At 40.2% G+C, this 23229-nt stretch overlaps 1 protein-coding gene across 1 annotated transcript in view; it reads right to left on the bottom strand.

Moving 5' to 3' along the window:
* Positions 1–23019, bottom strand: part of peli1b (pellino E3 ubiquitin protein ligase 1b) — a 46702-nt gene extending 23683 nt beyond the window's left edge. Inside the window, exon 1 of the mRNA XM_078272711.1 lies at positions 22613–23019. The gene's annotated coding sequence lies outside the window, so the exon portion shown is untranslated. The remainder of the gene's footprint in view (positions 1–22612) is intronic.
* Between the last annotated feature and the right edge of the window lie 210 nt (positions 23020–23229).

The following is a 23229-nucleotide window of genomic DNA, read 5'->3' as shown; positions in this document are numbered from 1 at the left end:
AGGGTAGAAAAGAAAACCCTAACCTCCAACACAGTGTGACATCTTCATTACTGGAAAGTGGTAATGATATCCCTCTGGTGAAGTGGGTCATCAGATCAATAAATAATAACAGATGCCTGGCATAGACTCAAAGAGGATTACATGTTTCGGGCTTTCTGGACATGTGGAGTTTAATATGAAGCACACCTGCTAGAGTCACATTTTTAACAAATTGCTTGCTGAAAACAAATCCATCTGGCTTGGGTTTTCTCATATTTATTTTCCTGCAAATTTACCAGCTGTCTCCAGAATGTGTTTAGCAACCTGTCAGTTACATATTTACTTTTTCTGTGTTTTGTTATGACACTCCAAGAGCAACTGAAATTCGACCTGATACGAAGACGGTATCAATAAAACGTAGACTGAAAGCGGATGGTAGTTTTGTTAGCGTAGGTATGGACGTGTGAAAATGAGAAAAGGTAGGAAAAAATGTTGCTCATCTTCCTACTTGTGGCTGCTGTGATCATTATCAAAGCCCTTTATTAAGAAAGTCATCCGATACCTTTACTGTTCCAGTATTACTAGTTCTCACCACATCCTCAAGCACTCTGAGGCTTTTAGGCGTTTCTCACCTTTCATGTTCCCTTGAGCGCCTTGCGAGCGAGAGGCCCTGAGCTCCCCAGCGGTTCCATGCTGAGCAGCAGAATCGCATGTCTTCTTCAAAAGCTTACATAAACTAATTTCCAAAAACAGAAAGTCTCACTTCTACCCATCCCTCCTCTTCAGTCTTTTCATCTTTGCATCCCTCATGACAAATGTCGTCCTTCCTTTATCACAAACAGATGGGGGGCATGAACATCTTGGTGTTACGTGTACCCAAAACCAATAGCTCTATATTGCAACACTGTAGTATGAATGTCATTTTCCTGTTTTATGCCTACAGCTCACTTTACAGAGAGGTGATCAGTTCTAGGTAACAGACCCATTTCTCTAAGTACCAAAGCCTAGTCTGCAACCAAAGAGAAAGAACATTTTCAAAGAACACAGAGTAGTCTGCTGTCAAATGAAAAATGGGCAGAGTGGGACTTAAAATGGACAGCTAACATTCAAATGGAACAGCCGAATGCCACCTGTGAGATAATCTAGAACAGACATTTTTAAATTGTACGGCGCTTCAGCTTCTCCCCACACTGATACACACATTTCTAAATTTAGTGAGACTTACACTTAACTAAGATTTTATCTCCAATGTCCTTTGCGAATAAACGCCTATAAATCCACTTCGAAATTATAGAAAAATAATCAATGAAATCATGTTTTTAGGTCAATTTAAGCCTGATTGCATAAAGAAAATAATGCCATAGCAAAATGCAACATTCTTTTTTATCTCCACGGTCATTTTATAGTTTTTTAGATTCTCTTGCCAGTACAGATGTGTCTTACCTTTTCTTGTCTGCAGATGTGTATTATGCTTTTGTAAATCCCTTAAATTAAATGTTACATGCACAAGTAATCTTCAACCGTGATTTATAACCAACATCAAGACAGGACACATATTTTAATATAATTTGCAATGAGAAAAGCCATGTTTCTGATACGTAAACAGGAACCTGCATCCCTGTTAAACCCAGCAAGATACCAACTAAAGAAAAGTAAATGGTTGGGTAGATGGTAAAGAGGTTAAATGTGAACTACAGAGTAAACAAGACATGGCATGCTCAGCTGATCTATCAAAAGCTTTCTTTGTCACATTCCCAGTCCAGGAAGAACTCCACCCAACTTAACCCTTGTCCTGTTTGGAAAGCAAAGTTGAAGTCGTTCAGCTCAGTGGAAGAGAAAAAGCATATCCATGTGCTTAAAGTCATGGCTTCGAGGAAAAGAGATGATTGCTGCCACAGTCAAGCTCCAATTGAGCAGCAGTGAAAAGGTCTCTTGGGAGGCATACCTGCAAACTACACCAAAGTACAACAGCACATTTACGTTACAACAATATTCAATCCACTGACAAATATAAATTCCATTTTAACTACAATTAAACTATGCATTACAGACATCATATGATGCATTGTTATGTGCATTTATTCAAGTCTCTATAGAACCATTCATTACTCAGTTAATCTTGAAAAGAAGTACAAAAACATCTATAAAACAGGTCTCGCACACACACGTCTCTCATGTGCATAGGACAGCATAGGTATTCTCTTCTCCTTTGATTAGATTTCCTCTCAATATAACATGAACGTGGCTTTTTATAACAACATACCAACTAGTGGCATTACTTTAACACAATAAGTTGTGTGCCCTAATAATAAGTAAAAATATAATGCAACATGAAAATATGAAAGAGTTTTAATGAGAAACCTTTTTTGACACGGTGGCAGCAACAGTCTGTCTTAACTAAGCAACTAGCAGAGTATTACGGTGTAAAATTAATCTTTGCCAGAATATAACAGCCCTGAACTCCGTTTTAAGACCTTTAAATCAGTGAGGGGTGAGGGTATAGCCCTCTGCGAGCTGGTTATTTAAACATCATAAAAAAAGGCCCCTGGCCTACTACTAAACAACCTCAGTTTGAGCTCCACCATTAACTCAAAGGGTGGACTTCTACAACATCTACAATCAGCCTAAAGTTTCTCTAATCATCATACAGAGCAAAAGAAAAAACAACAGTTTGTCTCTGAGAGGAACTCCATGCCAAGGGAGGCAGAGCCACGTCAATGCCTCAAATCAGAAACCTCAACTTCCTGTGATAAACACCAGCTGCTTGGTCGGAGAGTCAGTCAGTCCGCCAGTCAGCTCACAGACAGACCACTCGTTCCTCAGCTCAAAATGAACGAATTATGAGTGATTAGAACTAATTGCTACCTCTTCACCTTTAAGTACAGCTGACATGATGTTACTTTTGTCCAGGTGAGAGCTCTAAATAAATTGTTAGATTGTCAACATTCACATATACTGAAAGTGTGGTAAAAAACCCCAGCATCAAGTCAAAGTGCTAAAAAGCAAGACATTGTACCCCACGGTAGATGAGACTATAATTTAAAACAAAATCTAAGGTTAGTTTGATGCGGGTGGCAGGGTAAAAAAAAGAAACATTACAGAATATAACAATCCCTGTGGATATGGACATCAGTCATTCATTTATTGGCTTTTAAAGAAGGAAAGTGCATGAGATGAAAGGCTTCCCACGCAGGGACGTCGTTAGGCCTATTTTAGGGGGGCTGAAGCTACCCCAAAATGTTCCTAAGCCCCCCTAAATAATAATAATAATAATAACAACAATAACAATTTGATTTATCCTCATTGATAGACGCAACAAATGATATATATAGCTACAAAAAAATAGCCAAAAAGTCGGAATTTAGACCGAAGTAGAGAGTCGTTGTGCTATCAAGATGATGCACCGCACCGTGTCGTTGCTTTGGTGTGAACTGGCAGCTTTCAGAGCGTTGCAGACAGGCACGTTGCAAGTAACTGGGGGATTCATCTTGTCTCGTCGCTACTCTTTGGTCTGAACTCGCTATGCACCCTCCCCCCACACATACACACACCGATACACACGTTAATGGTGAAAGGAAGATTGATTACACGTAGTGATACAGAGTGAAATTGTAAGTTGTTTTTAATGACCTGCATACTTTTTGCTACGTTTTCTTGAGGTAAAGGAAAGGGGAAATTTTGGTTTGCTATGGAAAACTATAGTCTAGCTAGAGTGAACGAGGGAAATGGTTAACTTAGCAAGCTAATCACAACTCTTTATTCATTGCCAATAATATAGCCTCTCTCTATAGTAGGCATATTCTAAAACAATATCTGTCACTGAAAACTAAAGTCATAGGGTTAATGCTATTACCGTTGTATCCTTCAATTCATTGAGCAGATGAGATGGATATTGGAAGATATTTCAGCAGAGAGAAAGAGAAGCAGGAGATTGGCAGGGCAGTTGATTCTGAGGGAGCCGGTGTGATTGAGGTCAGTAATGGTCTATAGGTCTAAGGATTGTTTTGTTTTCTTCTAACAATACGCATTTGTTGGCAGGTCTCAGTACTATGCATAGCCTAAACTAAATTATTTCATTATATTTATTATATGTGCTAGCTATATTCTAACCAATTTAACTGTCTTCATTCATTGGCTGTGATAAATTAAATAAATATGTAGATGTTGCCTAAATGTAGGCTAGGCTAAAGATGAGCATATGCCCAGATACACATGTGAAAATAAAATGAAAGCAATCCTACATACAGTACATACAGTATATACAGTAAGCATTACTCCAAATCTTTTATTCCTTCCGCCATCAGGTTATTGTATTTAGACAGTAGCCACTTTAAATAGGATCTGTATTAATATCTTACATGATAAAGTATGCAGTGATGGTTTTATGTCGTTTAGCCTAATAGCTGATTTGATTTGCATTGAGAGATGATTTTATGTAAAGTACCCCATGCCAATCTCTAGGTATGATGAAGGGTATGTGATGATGTGGGCCTATTTTAATTCCAAAGGCCAAGAGAACTTTATCAGGATGCATAGTATCCTGGATCCATGAAGTAACTGGCCTTTAAAAATACAAATTTGCCTGCCTCTATGGGAATTTAACATAGGGGCGTACTCACTTTTGTTGCCAGCAGTTTAGACATTAATGGCTGTGTTGAGTTATTTTGAGGGGACAGCACATTTACACTGTTATACAAGCTGTACACTTAATACTTTACATTGTAGCAAAGTGTAATTTCTTCAGTGTTGTCCCATTAAAAGATATAATGAAATATTTACTAAAATGTGAGGGGTGTACTCACTTTTGTGAAATGTGTGCCTCTAATACAGTAACGAAAGATGTGAGTGCAAAGATTTTGCAAACACAAGTTACAAACACCCTGGGAGCTAAGCCCCCCGTCTTTCAATCCTAGGCACGTCCCTGTTCCTACGGTTTCTTGTATGTCCTTCATTGCTTTTCAGATAGTGAATAAACCGGAGTATTATGCAGCACATCATGCAGGAGGTTTTATAGTTGTAGGAAAAGGGAAGACTGCTCAGTCTGACCATAAACCTCATCCTTGTACTGTAAGTGGTTCTTGTCTAAAAGATAATAAAATCTTAACAACACTCAATAACAAGTCAAAGCATGTGTTAACCATACAAATTAAGTAGTTGGGACATTTCCATGTAGGTGTGGGAGGCTGCGTGTGTATCAGTGGGGATTTATTTTGTAATGCAAGTGAAATGCATCTGTGTGCATATGTGAGGATTTGTGTGGGCGCGGGCACGTTTCCAGACACCCTGGGTCTGGTCTCCAGTGTGTAGAGTTGCATGGTCGGGTCAGTGGAGAGGGATTGGGTTTGCACACTGTGAAGATTAGACGCTCGATGACTCGGAAACTGATCTGGGGGGGGGCTGACCTGATGCCAGATTTTTCTCTATCTTCCATTCTGTCTCTTATTCTTGCTCAAACTTGTCCGATCAATAAACATGAACAGAAGGCATCGGCATCGCAGAACATGAAAAGAAAGATGGGAAGCATTTTCCCAGTACTTAGTGTGTAAGTATATGTGCATTTGTCTTGAACAGAGGGATTCCACTTAGCTTACTCCTGTTGCATTAGCAAGTGTCTTGATTAATCTGGTGGTGATCAAGACCTCTACATCACTACTACTCTTATGACTGTATCTCACTGTACCTGAGGTGTGTAGCAAAGGTTTTTACGGGGTTTTATATTTTTTATATATAATGCAACTGCACAGCCTCTAAGACTAAAGCGGACCAACACTAAAACTAGCTACTTAACTAACTATCCAATTTAATATATATATAAAGTTTGGCATCTGCATTTTTACATTAAGTAAATATAGTTCAATGCAGTTTTGTGCAGACACAGTGCACCTGCAAAATGTTGCTGAAATATAGGGAGTGTTTTAAACCCAAAGCAGCCTTCATTCACATCACTGGCTGACCCATGGTGTTGATGATGATGATGATGATGATGATGATGATGATGATGATGATGATGATGATGATGATGGTGTGGATCAAACTAATTATAACTCACTTATTCACCACTATCTGAAACTTGCAGACTGGCTTCAGAGTCTGGACATCTCGAGATAGCTGTAAGTCTTTTATTATATAAATTATCAGACCTTCCTGTTGGCTGACTGGATGAAAACACACACTTTGAGACAAAATTTAAAATCTGCCAGTGTTTGGCAAATGGCCAAACACTGGCAAAAAGAGTGTGAGCAGGCTGGAAAGTTAACACGGAATTGTCCAGCCTGCTCACTTTTTTTTCAGTGGTGTTAATTGAATTTTGGAAAAGGACTCCAACACCCTTTTTCCTATTTTTCGCTGAATGTAAAGATATTAATTATGCAATGCCGATGTATATACACATTTTTCCCCTGATATATATATATACATATATATATATACATATATATATATATACATATATATATATACACATACATATATATATATACACATACATATATATATATATACACATACATATATATATATATATATATATATATATATATATATATATATATATATATATATATATATACACATACATACATACATACATATATATATATATATACACATATATATATACACACACATACATACATATACATATATACACATACACACATATACATATATACACATACACACATATACATATATATATATATATATATATATATATATATATATATATATATATATGCTTTAATTTCACTGAAGAGAAATCCAAGTATCTCTCCTGTACTACCTTTACCTTATTACACTCACGTGTTGTAGATAAGGCAATACACAAGACAACAACATTTGATTCTACCATAAATGTATCATTTTACAAATGTAGACAGACATTCACCCCTGAAAAATAGTTACATTATTTCACTTGGAGGAGAATAAATGATATGCCAGTGCCACATTTTATTTTTAAGTTCAGACTTCAAACGTCAGTCCTTAGGAGTAAAATAAATAAAAATACATTTTCAAATAAAAAATGTACATCATCTCCTACTTGAACAGGTCTGCCAAATGCCTTACATCAGAGGCAACGCTAAACAGCCGTTCACTGTCAACACGTAGCACCACATGCACTTGTTCTCTTTCTATTTTCCATTTCACAAACATATTATCAAATGCAGATGCAATTGCAGCTGCTGTGTGAGAACCGGACCATTCCTGTGAGTGTAGGTCGGACAGCTTTTTTAAGGGGGAAGTCTTCGTCTATCCACTGGGCAGTGAGGCTCAACATGCTAACAGGACTCACGCTTGATGTCCAAATGTCTGTGGTAAAGTTAATGTGACTAGCACTAGAGCTTTTCAATGTGCCTGGCGACAACACTCTGGAGTTCAGGTAACGCCACACCAGAAAAGTAGTGCCGGCAAGGCATAGCATACCGCGGCTCCACCACGCTAAACGGCTGGTTATCAAGAGCAATACATTCAATGATTTTGTCGTTAAGCTCTTTTACCTTAGGGTGGTCGCTGCTGTATTTTCTAGCTTTGTCAAAGGACTGAAGTAGAGGCTGCTGATGGGTTTTTGCCAGTGTTTTTTCCTTCTTACTTTTCAAAGTCTCGGTGCTGCTTAGGATGATGGTTCTTAAGATGCGTAATCATATTAGTAGTGTGGAATGAGTGTTGTTTTACACCTCCTCGTATCACTTGTGCTGCAAATAGCAAGTTTGTTATCTGCTTTACATATCTCGAAATACCTCCACACAGCTGACATGTTGGAAGTTTAAGTTGCTGGCGCTCATGCTACGTTCACGGTCGTCATGTGCGCATAGTAAACAAGCCACCCTATCGGCAAGGCTCATCGGCAGAAATACTCATATCTGCCGATGCCGATGATGATCATTTTAAGCTTTTATCGGTCGATACCAATGTCGTGCCGATATCATCGTGCATCCCTAGTTTGATTGGATGTGTGCTGCGATGCAACTGTAACCAGCCCATCATCTTTTCATCTCTCTGTAGCTGGCTATAGCAGATTTTTATTTCTATTTAAACAAAAACTCCAAACTACTATCTCAAAATAAACCCACAATGTACTGGTACACATAAAGCATTTACATCCAGAGGAACTATAAAACCAACAGAGAAAATCACTGCTGATGCGATGTTTTAGAAAATTAATGTAGCATGAATTGAATATCCTGAAGCTCAGCTGGGTGTACACTAGGCCTGCACGATTCAGCAAAAATATGAATCACGATTTTTTAGCTTAGAATTGATATCACGATTTTCTGCCACGATTTTTTTCTACAGCAAAACAAAACAAATTGGCAGTACCAAAAATACTTCTTTTTTTTGGCACCTATAGCACATTGCGCATCACCACAAGGCTGTAAACATAGAGGCTTCAATGAAGAGAAGGGAGAGCATTGCAGCGCTTGGGAGCTCTTTAAAACCTATTTTATACAGTCCATGTTTAAAACTCACGGAAGAAAGCAGTAGCGTTTGTGATGCAGTCGGCTTGTAAAATTAAATGAGAATCAAAACAAAAATCGAAGTTATTTAAAAATTAAAATCGTGAACAGGGTGAATCAAGATCGCGATTAATCGTGCAGGCCTAGTGTACAGAGACAGATAAGACTGCATTATCAATACAAACCAGAGTGTGAACTCCTGACATGAGTTACTGCTGAGTGGTATCTTAGACAATAGAAATGAAATATTTTAGTGTTTCATTGTATGTGAGTTTATTCATGGTTTATATTTTCATTTTGATATTTTCCAAAACACATACTGGGGCAAAGACATAGGAACATTTCTGTCTAGCCATAGACATGCCTGTAGCCGGTCTGCTCAAAAGTGATTTAGAGTCAGCGTGTCGATGCACACACCAAGTCCCAATTCCCTACCCACTCACATGAGAGGCAGGCACACACCTCTCATGTTCAGTGGTCCCTGGAGGTGTTCTCCAGTGTGTGTGTGTGCCAGCGTGTGTGCGCGCCAGCGTGCGTACGTGTGTGCTTGCGTGCGAGTGTGTGTGTGTGTAGTCAAATATTTCCACCAAGATGGATGGAAACATACTTTGTGCCAGAATCACATGAGCCCCATGACACATTGTATGAGAGGAAGGAAGAAATAACAGTTGACACACACACACACACACACACACACACACAGCCAGGATAGAGAACACTTGAGGCAAAAGGTGTGGGTTCAGTGTCCCCCCCCCCAGATTTAACCTGTCCAAATGAGCCCGCTGTGTGTTGACCCCTAAAAACACTGAAACTCTTCTTAACCCTGAAGATATTCAGTTTTCTATCACAGAAAAAGGACGATTTAGTCAATTAAATGATTAGTCTTCAGACCGAAAATTAATCGGCAACTACTCTGATAATCGATTCATAATTTCAGTTATTTTTCTAAAGGAAAAACACCAAAATGTTACATTTTAAAGACAAAACAATTATTTGCTTAAACTAAAAAATATCATCAAATTACTTTATGATGAAAATAATACTTAAAGCCGTACATTAATCGATTATTAAAATAGTTGCTGATTTTTTTCTGTCGGTTGACTCAATCGATTAATAAACTAATTGTCTCACATCTCACACTACTACACTACTGTGAACTAATCCATAAAGAATGATTCGAAGATAGTAAGTCTAGTCATCATATTTTCTCCCTGCTGCACCTTATGGCTAGCCCGGTCAGAGAGTCTGGCCACTCTCCATTGACAAGTGTTAACTTCCTTGAAGGTAGTACAAAACTATTGGATCCGCCCAGAGCCACTCTGGATCTGCCAGAACCAATCGCTAACGTTTGGTCGTGACGTCGGCTTAGCATCGCTAGCGTTAGCCTTAGCCAACTCCTTCACCACTAACGGAGCGAGCTGAAAAATCAAACTTTTCCTGAACCCCGTGGGGAGGAGGGCCACAGCATCATGGCAATGAACAAAACTCAGCAAAGATTGTTCTTGCTCGGGTTTTAACTTCTGGATATTCGGCAGCGTTGCCACAATGGACCGAATGGCTTCTCTTGCATCTTTCTCCACCGCCATTACGGAACTCACCGAAGGTTACCGAACCTCAACGTCATCGTTCTCAGCCACTCCTTCTGTTCGCTGATTGGACCGCCAAAGATTTGGCCGGAGAAATCCCGAGAATATACCGCAAACCCAGACCGAGTACTGAAGGAAAATGAAAACTGAGCGGAAGTACGTAGGAGGGCGGAGCCAGGCTACCTTATGGCCACCTAATTAATTAAAAGAATGATTTGACTGCCACCAAATATATATCTTCACAGGGTGAGGATTTATTTATGAGGACAATGATGAGCACATTAATCAACATTTTCTGTAATTGTGCCAGTGTTAGCCAGCCGGCTTATTTTCAACTGTAGTCCTAGTTACCTAGCATGCATGTCTTTATGGTGGGAGGAAACCAGAGCACCCTGAGAAAACCCACGCAAACATGGGGAGAACATGCAAACTCCACACAGAAAGGCCCTGCCTGGACCAGGGGTCGAACGGTCTGATTTTGTTTTGTTTGTCTGAATCATGAAAGTTGAGCACTGTAATTCGCTCTGCATGAGAGGGTCTGCCAACTGTGAATAAACAGTAGACTTACTGTGTGATGAACAACCTGCTTACTCAGGATAGAGCACACATGCCTTCTAACATGGCAAATGAAAATGAATTAGCTTTAGCCCATCTGTCTTTTTTATCACCCTTTTTACAGAAATGTATTACAAGACATGCACACTCTGTGGTGCCTGGGCTCTCTGGAGTAACTATTAGCCTACAAGAGAGAGCGTATGAACCGGTACTCAAAGCAAACCACTTCCCCATGTGCTGTTACCAACACAGTGAGTTTACACAGACACAAGGTGGTCAATATTAAGCCATGCTGAGCTGCTTTAAAGCGGATCTTCCATAGATGTGTCTATGATGGAAAAAAAAAAAAAAAGGAGTAGTCGGTAACAAGGCAGATAAGAATAATCCACTTGGGCTCAATACCAAACACTTGACCTGAGGAAGCGTTGCCACAACAATACTCACACTCATCAGCTATAAACAGCAAGGCATGAACTATGCGGAGCGGGTCAGGAAAAGGACGTGAACATTAGAAACAAGGTGAGGAATGTAAACCCAAGCTGTGTTGTTGAAAGCAGATGTGAACATAGTGAAGATGGCATCAAAAGCTATTGGGCCTCACGTTTAACAAAACCAACACATGCTGAAATGTGCAGTAAACGTGTTCTAAGCTGCTGAAAAGCCAACATACATCACACCTCTGTGACCAATTTCAACTGTGAACATCATACGTCAACCAAGGCACGATCCCCTTAAGAAAAATACACAACTTCAAAGTATGCTAAGTGCACAAGGACAAGATCTAAAACAAAATATAAGTTGCTTTGGGGTCTTAAGCCCAGTTCAGACCAAAGTTTCGCAACAAGACAAAACCGTTTTAGAACGTCGCAGAGAAAAGTTGCAGCGGTCTGAACCGGCCCGTTTCAGCTCGACTCAAACCGGCTGATAGTGGCGCCTGCGACTCAGCTGGTCAAGTCTCCAGAGGCTGGTTTTAGAACGTAAGGGACGTCACCTGTTTCAACAGCCAATAGCGAAGTCATCTTGTAAAGTCAGCTACAATAAAATTATCCCTAATCCATTTTATTTCTGTTACAAACTGTTAATGGAGGCTCAACTTGCGCCAGCAAGCACGTACGGTCGAGCGAGCTAGAGAGTGACTGAAGAGAGGGAGCGCCTAGGACAAAGCCGTGAATCAGAGAAATAAAACGTGTTTTCACCGATTCATCACTAGAAATGTAACTGTAGAAAGTATCTCAATATCACTAACGTTATCCACATTCTTATTTAGAATACAAATGAAATATTAAAGCCTGGAAGTCGGAAGTTAGAACGGAAGTACAAAGAGTCGTTGCTATGGAGATGATACACTGTCTCGTCTTGTCGCATTGCTGTGAACTGGCAGGTTTCAGAACGCTGCAGACCGACGCGTTGCAAGTAGTTTCAACTCGTCTCGTCACGAATCTTTGGCCTGAACTTGGCTTTAGAGACTGGCATCTCCAAGAATCCAGAAGGCAGGACCAGTCCCACCAAAACAGGGTCCTCAGTTTGAGCCAGAGGTGCTGGACTTGAGTCCAGGGTCAGCCTATTTGGAGGCTCAAAGGACTAGAATACATGTCAGGGTACTCATTTCACTGTGAAGAGAGGTGAATCTGACTCACAACAAATGGGTCAAGTCATCCCAAAGTTTCCTTCTTTCCACTGTTCGCTTTACTGCCTCATAAAAGCAGCTTAGGAATTTTCTTAGGAGAATTAAAAACAGTGGCGATGGTTCCTGTTTTGTATTTCTTTTCTGTGAATAACTTTTGAAATATGCGTGTGAATCAGACTTCCCAAAATCTAACTTAGGCTGCTTCAATTAAAAACTAAAATAAAAGTGGCCTCATTTTGTGTGAGTAAAAGGAATGAATTTAACATAAGGCCTCTGATGTAGTAGTAAGATTCTAAGTCGAGCAATCGGTTTTATTTTTTTAATTTTTTTGACTATGACTGTGTCCTGTGTTTTATTTCCCCCCCCCCATTTCCCTCCCTAATTAGTTATGTCAGTTTCCCCATAGTGCAATCCTTGTTGCTTCCAACTTTTGAAACTGTTGAACCAGTATGAACCAGTGGGACATTAATAGAGGAGTGAAATCCAGTTTTTAGGGCTGAAACTACCAACAAATATTTTTCTGGTTAATCAATTGATCATTTGGTCTGTAAAGTGTCAGAAAATAGTGAAACATATATTCAATTTTTTTTTGACAAAGAGTCCAAAAGCCAAAGATCCTTCGACTAAGACAACCAGCAAATATTTAAATTTTAAAAAACCACAACCAGTGAATTCTTGGTATTTTTGCCTAATAACTGACTGAAATGATTAAGTGGACATTAGAAAAGCTTCTCTCGATCAACTAATAGATCAGTTTAATTTGATAGTCAAGGGTCAAGATTGTTTTTAAAGTATCTGCTATTTTTTGGGGTAAAATTTTGTTTTACGTAAATACGTGAAAATACGTGAATAAATGTGTGGACATCATAGCATGATGAACTGCCAAAAAAGGTGAGTAACCATTTCTTTCATAACAGTTTGATCATTAGCGTGTGCTTTAAAATATATATACGGAAAAGTTACTGCAACTGTTTGTTTCTGTAATGGTTGCTTTATTAAGTTTGAAGGGCAGAGCTGCTGTCTGTGCTTTGTCAGGGCAGCCTACTGGTTTTTCCTGTAAGCGACGCTGGGAGGAGGCTAACTGAAGACAGAAGGTAGGGAACGAAATAGGAGAGCTAGCGTTCGAATTACAATCTCATCAATGATTCAGTGGGAAGAACACAGACCGGCTTATGAACACAGAAAACAAACAGCTCTGTTGACGTATGTGCAACAAGATGCAAACACATGCAATGTCTCGCGCACACAAAAATCCACATAGAGCATTTGAAGGCCTGTGCGCCACTTACAATCAAAAACTGAAATTGGTGCAATCACAAAAAGTGAATTGCATGCAGTCATGCACACAAGGACGTACTGTACACCGACTGGATAGCTAAACACATGTGGGTGTATGGTCATATGGACAAGCAATTATACATACTCTCACAAAAACCTTAGTGCTTCTACAGCCAAGCACCATTTCCTGATCGTATACAAGTATACAATGTGACCTTCTTAGAAGTATGGTACAGCAGAACAGAGCTTTGTTTCTTCACAGCCGATATTCTCTCTCTGAGCTGTTCTGCTTTCTGTCACTTCAGCCTTTTGCCAGTTTATGTCTATTTGACAAGTGAATGATGGCATGTGTGTGGCTGCGTTTTAAAAAAAGCTCAAACACACCGTTTAATCTAAACTGTCTGTAAAACTATGTCAAAATAAAAGCTCTTTATAATTCATTACACATAGAGGCTAGCTGTAGTTAGAAACAGTCAGGGTGGCGGTATGAAATGCCAAGAGTGGTATTAGACAATGTTGTTCCCACATACCCTAAAGTAAAGGTCAATATTACAGAAACTAGAAAACATCAGAGGGAAAAAGTTTGTGTGTGCTTGAGGCCGATTCATGTTTCCATTCACCATCCGTTCCTGTTTGGGTCCTTGCAGTGTTGGGAAGGTTGCATTTCTCTGGGGAATGAAAAGGGAGAGGTCTATGTAGGCCTAATTGTGCTGCACCTGGTCATAGCTTGTAATCATTAACCTCTTGTCCAGCCGAATGAGACAAGCTAGTGCTTGGTGCTGCTAGCATTGAGGCTTCAGTGGGGTTAGTTTGGGTTTTGGCATTGCTTCTATCTCATACTTCTGGCTCTATCTCCTGGACTTTTTAAAATAAACCAGACTCAAGATTTCTGGAAATAAATAAACAACTGTTTCAAATGTTATGTAATCAATTACATTTCAGAATTACCAATTCTGCTTGTGTTTCACATCTCAGCAACTGTCTGCTGTTGCTGTGTTGAGCACAAGGACTCTCAGACTTTAATTATTTAATGGATTTTCAGCAACTACTGCCCAGTCTTTTACTGCAGTCGCAGAAACAGCAGTGCTCCCTTGGGAAGTCAAGACAAGTTACAAGTTACACACTCAAACATTTGTGTGTGTGAGGATGTACACACAAGATCGTTTGAGACAGGAAGGTTAGAAAGTGAAGCAGGAAATGGCAATCATGCATGATCAGAGGGGATTTGATAATTACAGGTCTGTGTGTACATGTGAATATGTGTCTGCAAGTGTGTGTGCGTGTGGAAAAGAGAAGGTGCCAAAATGTATCAGCCTGTATGAACTACACAGCAAGGAAACCATAGAGATGGTATCTTGAGAATCATACAAACACACTCACACCCTCAAAACACTTCCTTACTTTCACATTTCATGTATAACCGCAATAGGGCTTTCAGTTCTTACTTGTAAAAGTGAAGGATTCTGCTGATACAAAGGGAAATTAAGGTGAAACAGGCTGTGGTTTGAGTCTGGGCAGAGGTGTTGAACACACCCACAAGAGAGAGATAAAAAATGAAGAAAGAAGTTTCTCAGGGGCCGAACAACTATCATTGAAAGTAGGAAATGACCAGCATCTACCACTTGATAACTATCGTGTTCCAAATTCCATGTTTCAGCACCCTAACAGCCACTTTGGTACATAACAAATTATTGTCAGGAGGTCCTACTCTAATATAAATCTAGTTGGGTGGTAAAACAGGAAGTAGGGTGAATTTTTTGGGTTGTATTTGCCCAAATTACAGCTGAACACTATATCCATTCAGTATCCACAATGTATGTATGTGCAAATAATAGTGTATAATGTATAATGGTCAAAGGATGCAATATAATAAGGCAAAGTATGGTAGGCTGGCCCACCACGGTACACTATATAAATCATTTTACTGCATGATATAAAATTAAACTCGCAACGGTTTTTTTGCCCATCTGGTTTTGGAAAAAACACTAATCACAATTGTTTTCAGGGAAGACATAGAAAAATACACTTAAGAAAGTTAACAAGGACACTTCTTCTAGGATTTGCATCTAACATTAGAGTAGGGGTGAATTAAACAATTCATCTAGTCCATAAAATGTCAGTAAATTGTGAAAATTGTTAAAATGGCCAAAGGTAAAGTCTTCTAATGTCTCATATATTAAGAGTCTAAAACCTAAAGGTATTCAGTTTACAGTGAACAGAGAAAAGCAGCAAATCATCACAATGGAAAAGCTATGGACAAGCGAATGGTTTGTTTTGCTTTAAAAAAAGACCTCAACAATTAATTGATTATCAAAATCAAAGTTGCAGATTACTTTTCGGACTATCAACTTATCAACTAATCATTTCAGCTCTAACAATCAGTAATTAAAAACAGGAACAAAAATAAGATTTGTTGATAAAAGGGCTTATACTTGTAAGTATTATTTTTGTTTCTCTTTCTTTCACCCTTTCCCAGTCGAGCTACAGAGGTAAAGAGCTGCACATATATGGTGACATTATTTCATTTGTTCCATTTCTCAATGTTTATTGCAAAAAGGTCAAATAAAATATTGCAATGTTATTAGTTTCCCCATAACATGTTTCAGCTCTTCTAGCGCCAGCACATCCCTGACATTAAGAGACATTTTTTTCCCCCCAGAACTCCATCAACATTTACAAATAAGGTTTCTATTCATGAATTCAGCCGACTTACCGTTAAAGTAATAAAGTCAAAGCCAAATAGGACTGTGCACTCCCCAACAGCTTGTTTTGAAAGGAGTTGAACAGCCTCACTATGTTTCAGTTCTTCCCCTCCCTTACTTTTCTGACTCAGGTATTGGCAGCAGGGGAGAAGCATTGGTGTTACTTTCAGTGACTGAGAAGCAAACGGGAGGAAAGAGACAAATACAAACTGGATAAGTGTAAAAGATAAATAAGAGAGGCAGTGAGAGAAATAAGAAATATATTCTTCATTTTTATGGGACAAAATGGGTGACCATACTCACCCGTGCATAAATATACTACTAAAATAGGTCCTTAAATAAATGATGAATAGTCCCCTCAGAAGCGCGACATTAAAGTGCTCGTGTGATGAAGAAGGTACACACTCACAGAAAGAGAAAGGACTACATTGTACAATCAGCATTCAGCTATTGTGCAGGTACTTCTCTGCCCATGTGCTTTGTTCTTTTTCATTATGCATTCCTTACATTAGATATTATTACTCTTAGCAGACCAGATTTATATAATTTATAGGCTTTACAATAATTTTTTTTTAACTATTTGTACTGTACTGAGTTTACATAATTCATATGACAACGTGGATGTGTGATGAACTACGGGAGGGATTTACCAGAAAATAACAGGAGGAAAGTGTTTTTCTTACTGATGAATTTCACGCAGCACCTTTACACGGTCACACCACACAACGTAATGATGCTGCAGTTTTTGTTGCATCCCATCAACCAAGAACAATTTCCTGTCTCTTTACCATTCATCTGGCTACAAAAAGGATCGATGCAGATATTGTTTGATTGGGGAAGTTTTGATGAAATTCCGCCGGATGTCACTCTTTTCCAGCTGCTTCCTTTGTGTTTGCATTTTAAACTCCGGTGGATTTCTGAGGACTGTGGTTAACTGCTCCTCAGATCTCTGCAGGGTAAATCCAGACAGCTAGCTAGACTATCCAATCTGAGTTTTCTGTTGCACGACTAAAACTACTTTTGAACGTACACGTTCCACCAAAACAAGTTTCTTCCCGAGGCTATTTTGCAGCGGCACCATGGCTCCGTGCGGCTCTCAGCGGCACCCAAGACGATCGTGATTGGTTTAAAGAGATGCCAATACACCAGAGCACGTTTTTCTCCCATCCCGGAATGCTGTGTGGCCTAGCCAGGCCCTCCTCTGCAGCGCTGTGGAGGAAGGTCTGGCAAAGCAAGACTATATCATATGATACAATACCCAGCCCTAACTGCATATAATATGAGCGACAAGCAAATGGGACTCTATAGAGGTGCCACAATGTTACCAAAATGTATATGCTACAAGAGGGTTTTCAAGCTCTTGCCTCGCCATAAAGATGTGCTAACTAGCCTTTTTAGCTAACAGACAACAACCAACACACTGCCAAAGTTTTCGAGGTGAAACTTTTGAATTTATGTTTCACACATGTCAAGATATAGTAGTCTATATCCACGACCTTCCACTTCCGGGATTGCCCCGTTGCCGCCGGAAATTCCACTGTCCGTCCTTATTTCCGGCCGGAATTCCGTTACCTAACGCTTCCTTTGCGTTGGAATTCTAAACTCTGGTGGATTTCTGAGGACTATGGTTAACTGCTCCTCAGATCTCTGCAGGGTAAATCCAGACAGCTAGCTAGACTATCTATCCAATCTGAGTTTTCTTTTTGCAGCGGCACCAGGGCTCCGTGCAGCGCTTACGCCGCCTTCACACTGGCAGTTGAAACCAGCTCCGATACGGCTTCGAAACAACCGGAAGTCATTCATTTCCTATGGAGATTCGCAGACCGCATGCGAATGGGTCCGAACCGGGTCTGAACGAGTGCGGTGCGAAAAAAATCGTGTCAGTTGGTCATCCAGATGCGTTAAAAAAATTTAACTCTTGCGAAAGGCTACGGACGGTTCCTATCCGACAATTCCAGCGGAAGTTAGCGTTGCTATGGTACTGACAAACAAACCTGCTAATGCTAATTGGTTAGCTGGCAACAGACATCAAACTATTGCCATTATACCGCTATATCACATTTAACCGACGTGACATGTCAACGTCCTGGGCAACTTTTCTCCACGCAGCAGCCTTTCTATTTATATCTGTATAAGAGAGGTCATAGAGAATCATACATTCAGACACTTATCAGTCCTTCTAGTCTCTCTGACATTTGTGTGAGTCGCTTCCGAAGCTTTTCAACGGTGTAGTACAACGTCCGCTGGGGGCGTATTGCGTATTACGGAGCTGATTTCAACTGCCAGTGTGAAGGCGGCGTTAGTGCCACCCATGACGACTGTGATTAAAGAAATGCCAATAAACCTCCCGGAGTGCTGTGGGGACTAGCCAGACCCTCCTCTGCAGCGCTTGTGGAGGAAGGTCTGGCAAAGCGAGACTAAGATATAGAGATATAGTGTGTTCGTCCAAAAGAACACAAGATGAATTTTAGGCAGCGTGATTGCACGTAAAGTCAATGCAAAGACACAGGTGGACACCATCAGCCTGGACCAGTGCGATTTGGGAGAAAAAAAGCTTCCAAGTGTCCAAGCTTTTTATTGCATTGCCAACTAGCAATAATTGAGCTAGTTAAAAATGCTATAATTTCAGAAACAAATATGCTCTGATCCCAAAGGCATCTTTAAGTTTTCATTTTAAGAACATATGGAGACAAAAGGAAAAGGGAGAGAGATTGTAGGAAGATAACACAAAGACATTCCTGGTGAGATCAATCAGATGCTCAGCACACAGACACACACACACACACACACACACACACACACACACACACACACACACATTACCTTGACAGTTAGCCACCGCTAACATCTGTACATTGGCTGTTTGGGGGCGGATAAATACAGTGGTCAAATTCATGTGGGTAACGAAAGGAAAAAATTCACTTTGTGCTCTGCCTGAACACACTTTGACACAGCCCCTCACACCCCTCAACACAGGATCACCTAAGATGCTTGCAGTTTGAATGCCTAGTTAGCAAAGGTACTGTATCTGATCTGAGAAACTGATTGACAATGACTCTGACAGGAGGGAGAGTATAAGAGAATTGTACCGAACACAGGCAGCCTCAAGCAACATGATGGAAAATGAGTGGTGGTTTAATGCCCCCCTACTCTTTCCTTCCCTACCTTGCAGAAACAAGGCCATAAAAACGTGCCCACTGTCTGACCCACTTTCCATGACAGACGTAATCTCCCTCCACAAACTTCAGCCCGTTTACCAGCCCAGCAAAGGGTAAGCCATCCGGGAGGAGAATGCCAAGCTCTTCACACAAAGCGGGGGGGGGGGAGCGGGGGGGGAATCTGCAGCTCAGCTGTGCCAAAGATTACACCCGCAGATCCCCACTGAGATGAGAGGCCTTCCCTGATGAAACTACAAACCATAGACATGTGCATGCAAAAAGATAAAATGCAAACAATTACAAAATAAAACTATCCTCTCAAGAAAAGCATGCTGTTAACATCATTGAGGTTTAAAAGCGTGCAAACACACACACACACAGCCGTTTGGCATGATGGTCTGAATCTCCAACATACTCATTCAACAACTCCAAGGTGTTAACCACCAACGGCATGATTGTTACAGCTTTCATCGATTTACGAGTCAATATGCAATCAAAGTGCAGTAGGTTTCCATACAGTTCACACTTAGCTCAGTCTACAGAGCACATATCAAGGTTCAAATGTTTGATAGTTTCTTTTAACTATTATTTTGTTCTCACAAATTAGTAATTTGTCACCTGTAATTCATTCCTACCCTCAAATTACTTGGTGGCGAGGGTGTTATGTGGTGTGTGTGCTGTCACTGACATTTGTCATTGTCTTTTGATCTTACAACTAGGATTTAGAAGGACATCATGAATTGATGATTTATAGAAGCTATATTTGACAATAACAAAATCCTGTGCTGCAATTTGCAACTACTGCAGCATAGATTTAGCATTTTTGCAAAAGTTTTTTTGCTTTTTGCATTTTTTTTTTTATATATATATATATATATATATATATATTAGCCATACTTATTGGACTGATAGGAAGAACTTTTGTAATTCTGTTTCAGTATTTTAAATGTGTTTCATGGTCCTATTGGATCACACAACTTGCTGAGCATGTACAAGACCACAACACTTTTAATTGAAATAAAAAACATTTATTTAAAAAAATAATTGATGACATTTGGGGTTCTGAGGTTTTTCTTTTTAATTCCTGGACAGCAGTGATAAGAGCATCCAGCACAGGCCGAGACTAGGAGGCCTCTCTGTGTCCCCACAGACCGGGTTACTAAGGATATGGGCAGCACTGAGCCTCCATTAAGACATCAGAGCTCTCTCTGCGCTCCCGTCTGACACAGTCGGCTCCGGTTTCCACACAGAAACTGAGACTCTAAACCTTGCTAGAGAACACATAAGCGCACACACACTCATGCCTGCCGGCAACACACCCAATGCAAGCCGTGTCCCAAACACTTCACACAAGAAGTTATCACTATTTATAGGACTGTGAGAACGCAGACTTGAAATAGTCTGCACAAAAATATAATAAAGATTCTTCAGCCTTTTTATATACCAGGACAACACTGTTTTAGCAGGTAACACTGTTGCAACTTGACTCTTCTATAGCTATAGCTCTCTACACCAGTTCAGTTTAGATTTACCATGGATCCTAAAAATGAAGTGTAGCCTGATACACTAGTTATTTTTGCAGGAAGTTGATGAATCAAGATAGAGTTGCAACAGAGAGCTTAAAATACATGGGTTCTACTGTATGATTGTTGCACTATAACCTTTTCAAACAGACACTAACAATTTCCTTTATCCAAACTTGGTGGATTAATTTTCTCCTGTGTTTAACTTTCAGAATACACACCAAATAGTAAAAAACAAACTGGTAAAAAGTCATTGCATTGTCTTTGTCTCACTCAACCAGCTGTCTTTCTTATAGAGATGTTCCAATACCAGTATCGGTATTGGCTCCGATACAGCCTAAAACACTGGTATCGGTATTGGGAAGTACTGGAGTTTATGCACCGATCCGATACGACGTAATAAAGCCCTAAAGAAAAAATACGTTAAAGTAGTTTATTTATGTTCTTTTTCCGTTATAACTGACTGCCAAACTGGATAATAAAACGTTCTGTGGCATTCATGTTTTACAAAGAGTTTAACCTGAGCCAGACTGACAACAAAGATAGAAATCATATCACATCCATACAGGGATAGTATACAGTTCTTAAAACATAATAAAATATATGACACACTGGTATCGGATCGGTACTCGGTATTGGCCGATACGCAAGTTCAGGTATCGGAATTGGTATCGGGAAGCAAAAAATGGTATCGGACCATCTCTACTTTCTTATGGAGCAGATGTTGGACTGAGGTGACAGTATGTAGATGCAAAGTTTCAGTATTAAATGTAGGGCTCCTGCTAGCATTGATACTTTGTACTCAGTGCGGGTAACTTCTATCATTTGAAAATCCTAACACAAATGCGTCTTGTTGGGTTTGTTAAAGTCATACTGAAAGAATGAAATCCACTGCAAGTCCTGATTAATCATCACCTTGACAAGCAGACAATGGAAATAAGGCCTGGAGCATCCTGGTGGAGCAGATGGAGTTAATGCATGTGTGTCTTCATGTGACATTTCCAACACAGAGAAGGGAAGTCAGCGAGATCCCTATCGGTAATACATTTATCACATCATCGCTTACCAGTACAGAGTGAACAAGACTGAGAGAGACTAGGGTGGAGGTTGGGAGAGGAAAATAAAGAAAAAGGGAGGAAGGGGGTGAGAGACAGAATGAAATGGAAGATAGAGAAAGAAGGGATGGGAGGGATCATTAACTTGCAATCAAGCTGCAGTAATGACATGGGTCCGTGCATTTGCTTGATTCCTTATCAGGCAATGTTCTCCTCCTCCCCCCCCTCCACCCATCCCCACCCCACCCGTCTCTGTGACAGGTCAGCATGCAGACTGGAAGTGATGTAAACTAATACCTGCATCTCTGAAGCATCCACCCACACACACACACACACACACACACACACACACACACACACACACACTAGAAGCTTCTGATTTCCACTAAGATAAAGGCAAAACAGGTGCATGAGTATGTGCAGAACACTGACAAAGATCAGCACTCTGCAGCTGCAGCGCTCACAAGAAAAGCCCTGTGAGGACTTACCTTGCTGAGTGCATGGACATTACTAAACGAGGTAACGTTGAAGTAGCATTAATAAACAAGCAGCTCATGGTGTCAGAGCCGTTGGCAGGACAAAGCAGGTGACGGATAATAACAAGGAACACTGGCTAGCGCTGAATTAGCCTACTAACGTTCGTGTTTAACTGCTGTTATAATTATTAAGAGAAGTCAGGTGTAAACATGTACTCACTGCGATATAAATTATGTGGTCCTTTTGTTGTCTTCTGTGCTGCTAGCTTCTCCGCCAGCTGCTGTCTGGCTTTCCCCCAACTTGCTGAGGCTAGCAAGCTAGCTAACGCTCGACCGGCTTAAAAAAAAAAAGGATATTTCGTCCTAATTTCGCCCCTCTTGGCTGGTTCTTCCTTTTCAAAAATAAAATCAAAGTAAACCGTAAAAAAATGGAAGCAGATGAGAATTTGTGTTATTTGTTCTCCTCTTCCTGGAGTTATGAGTTGTAAATGCTCACCGACAAAATATCACGGTGCTTTCTTTTAAATGACAGCCTCTCCGCGTTGTGCTGTCCTTTGTTGTGAGCATCTCAACATAAACACGGAGCCGAGCTGCTCTGCCCGTTCGGTTCCCTGGTGCTCTGGCTGGGAGCATACGCTGCAGGAGGAGACAGCGTCGCCGCAAAGGATTCAGGGACGTGTAGTTCTACTCGCTGCTAGCCATATGACTCAAGGTATTTGTTGTGTTCACATCGTTTGCTAAAGAAAACGTTGAAATGACAAAATGCAGCGATGTAAGGTAACTAAGTGCATTTACTAGTTGTGGAAGAATTATAGAGATATTTAAATTAGGTAAAAG

Source organism: Sander vitreus, chromosome 17, assembly GCF_031162955.1.
Source record: "Sander vitreus isolate 19-12246 chromosome 17, sanVit1, whole genome shotgun sequence".
In the NCBI taxonomy this organism is placed as follows: Eukaryota; Metazoa; Chordata; class Actinopteri; order Perciformes; family Percidae; genus Sander; species Sander vitreus.
The sequence above is the reverse complement of the archived record's forward strand: the minus strand, read 5'-3'. Positions and strand labels throughout refer to the sequence as shown.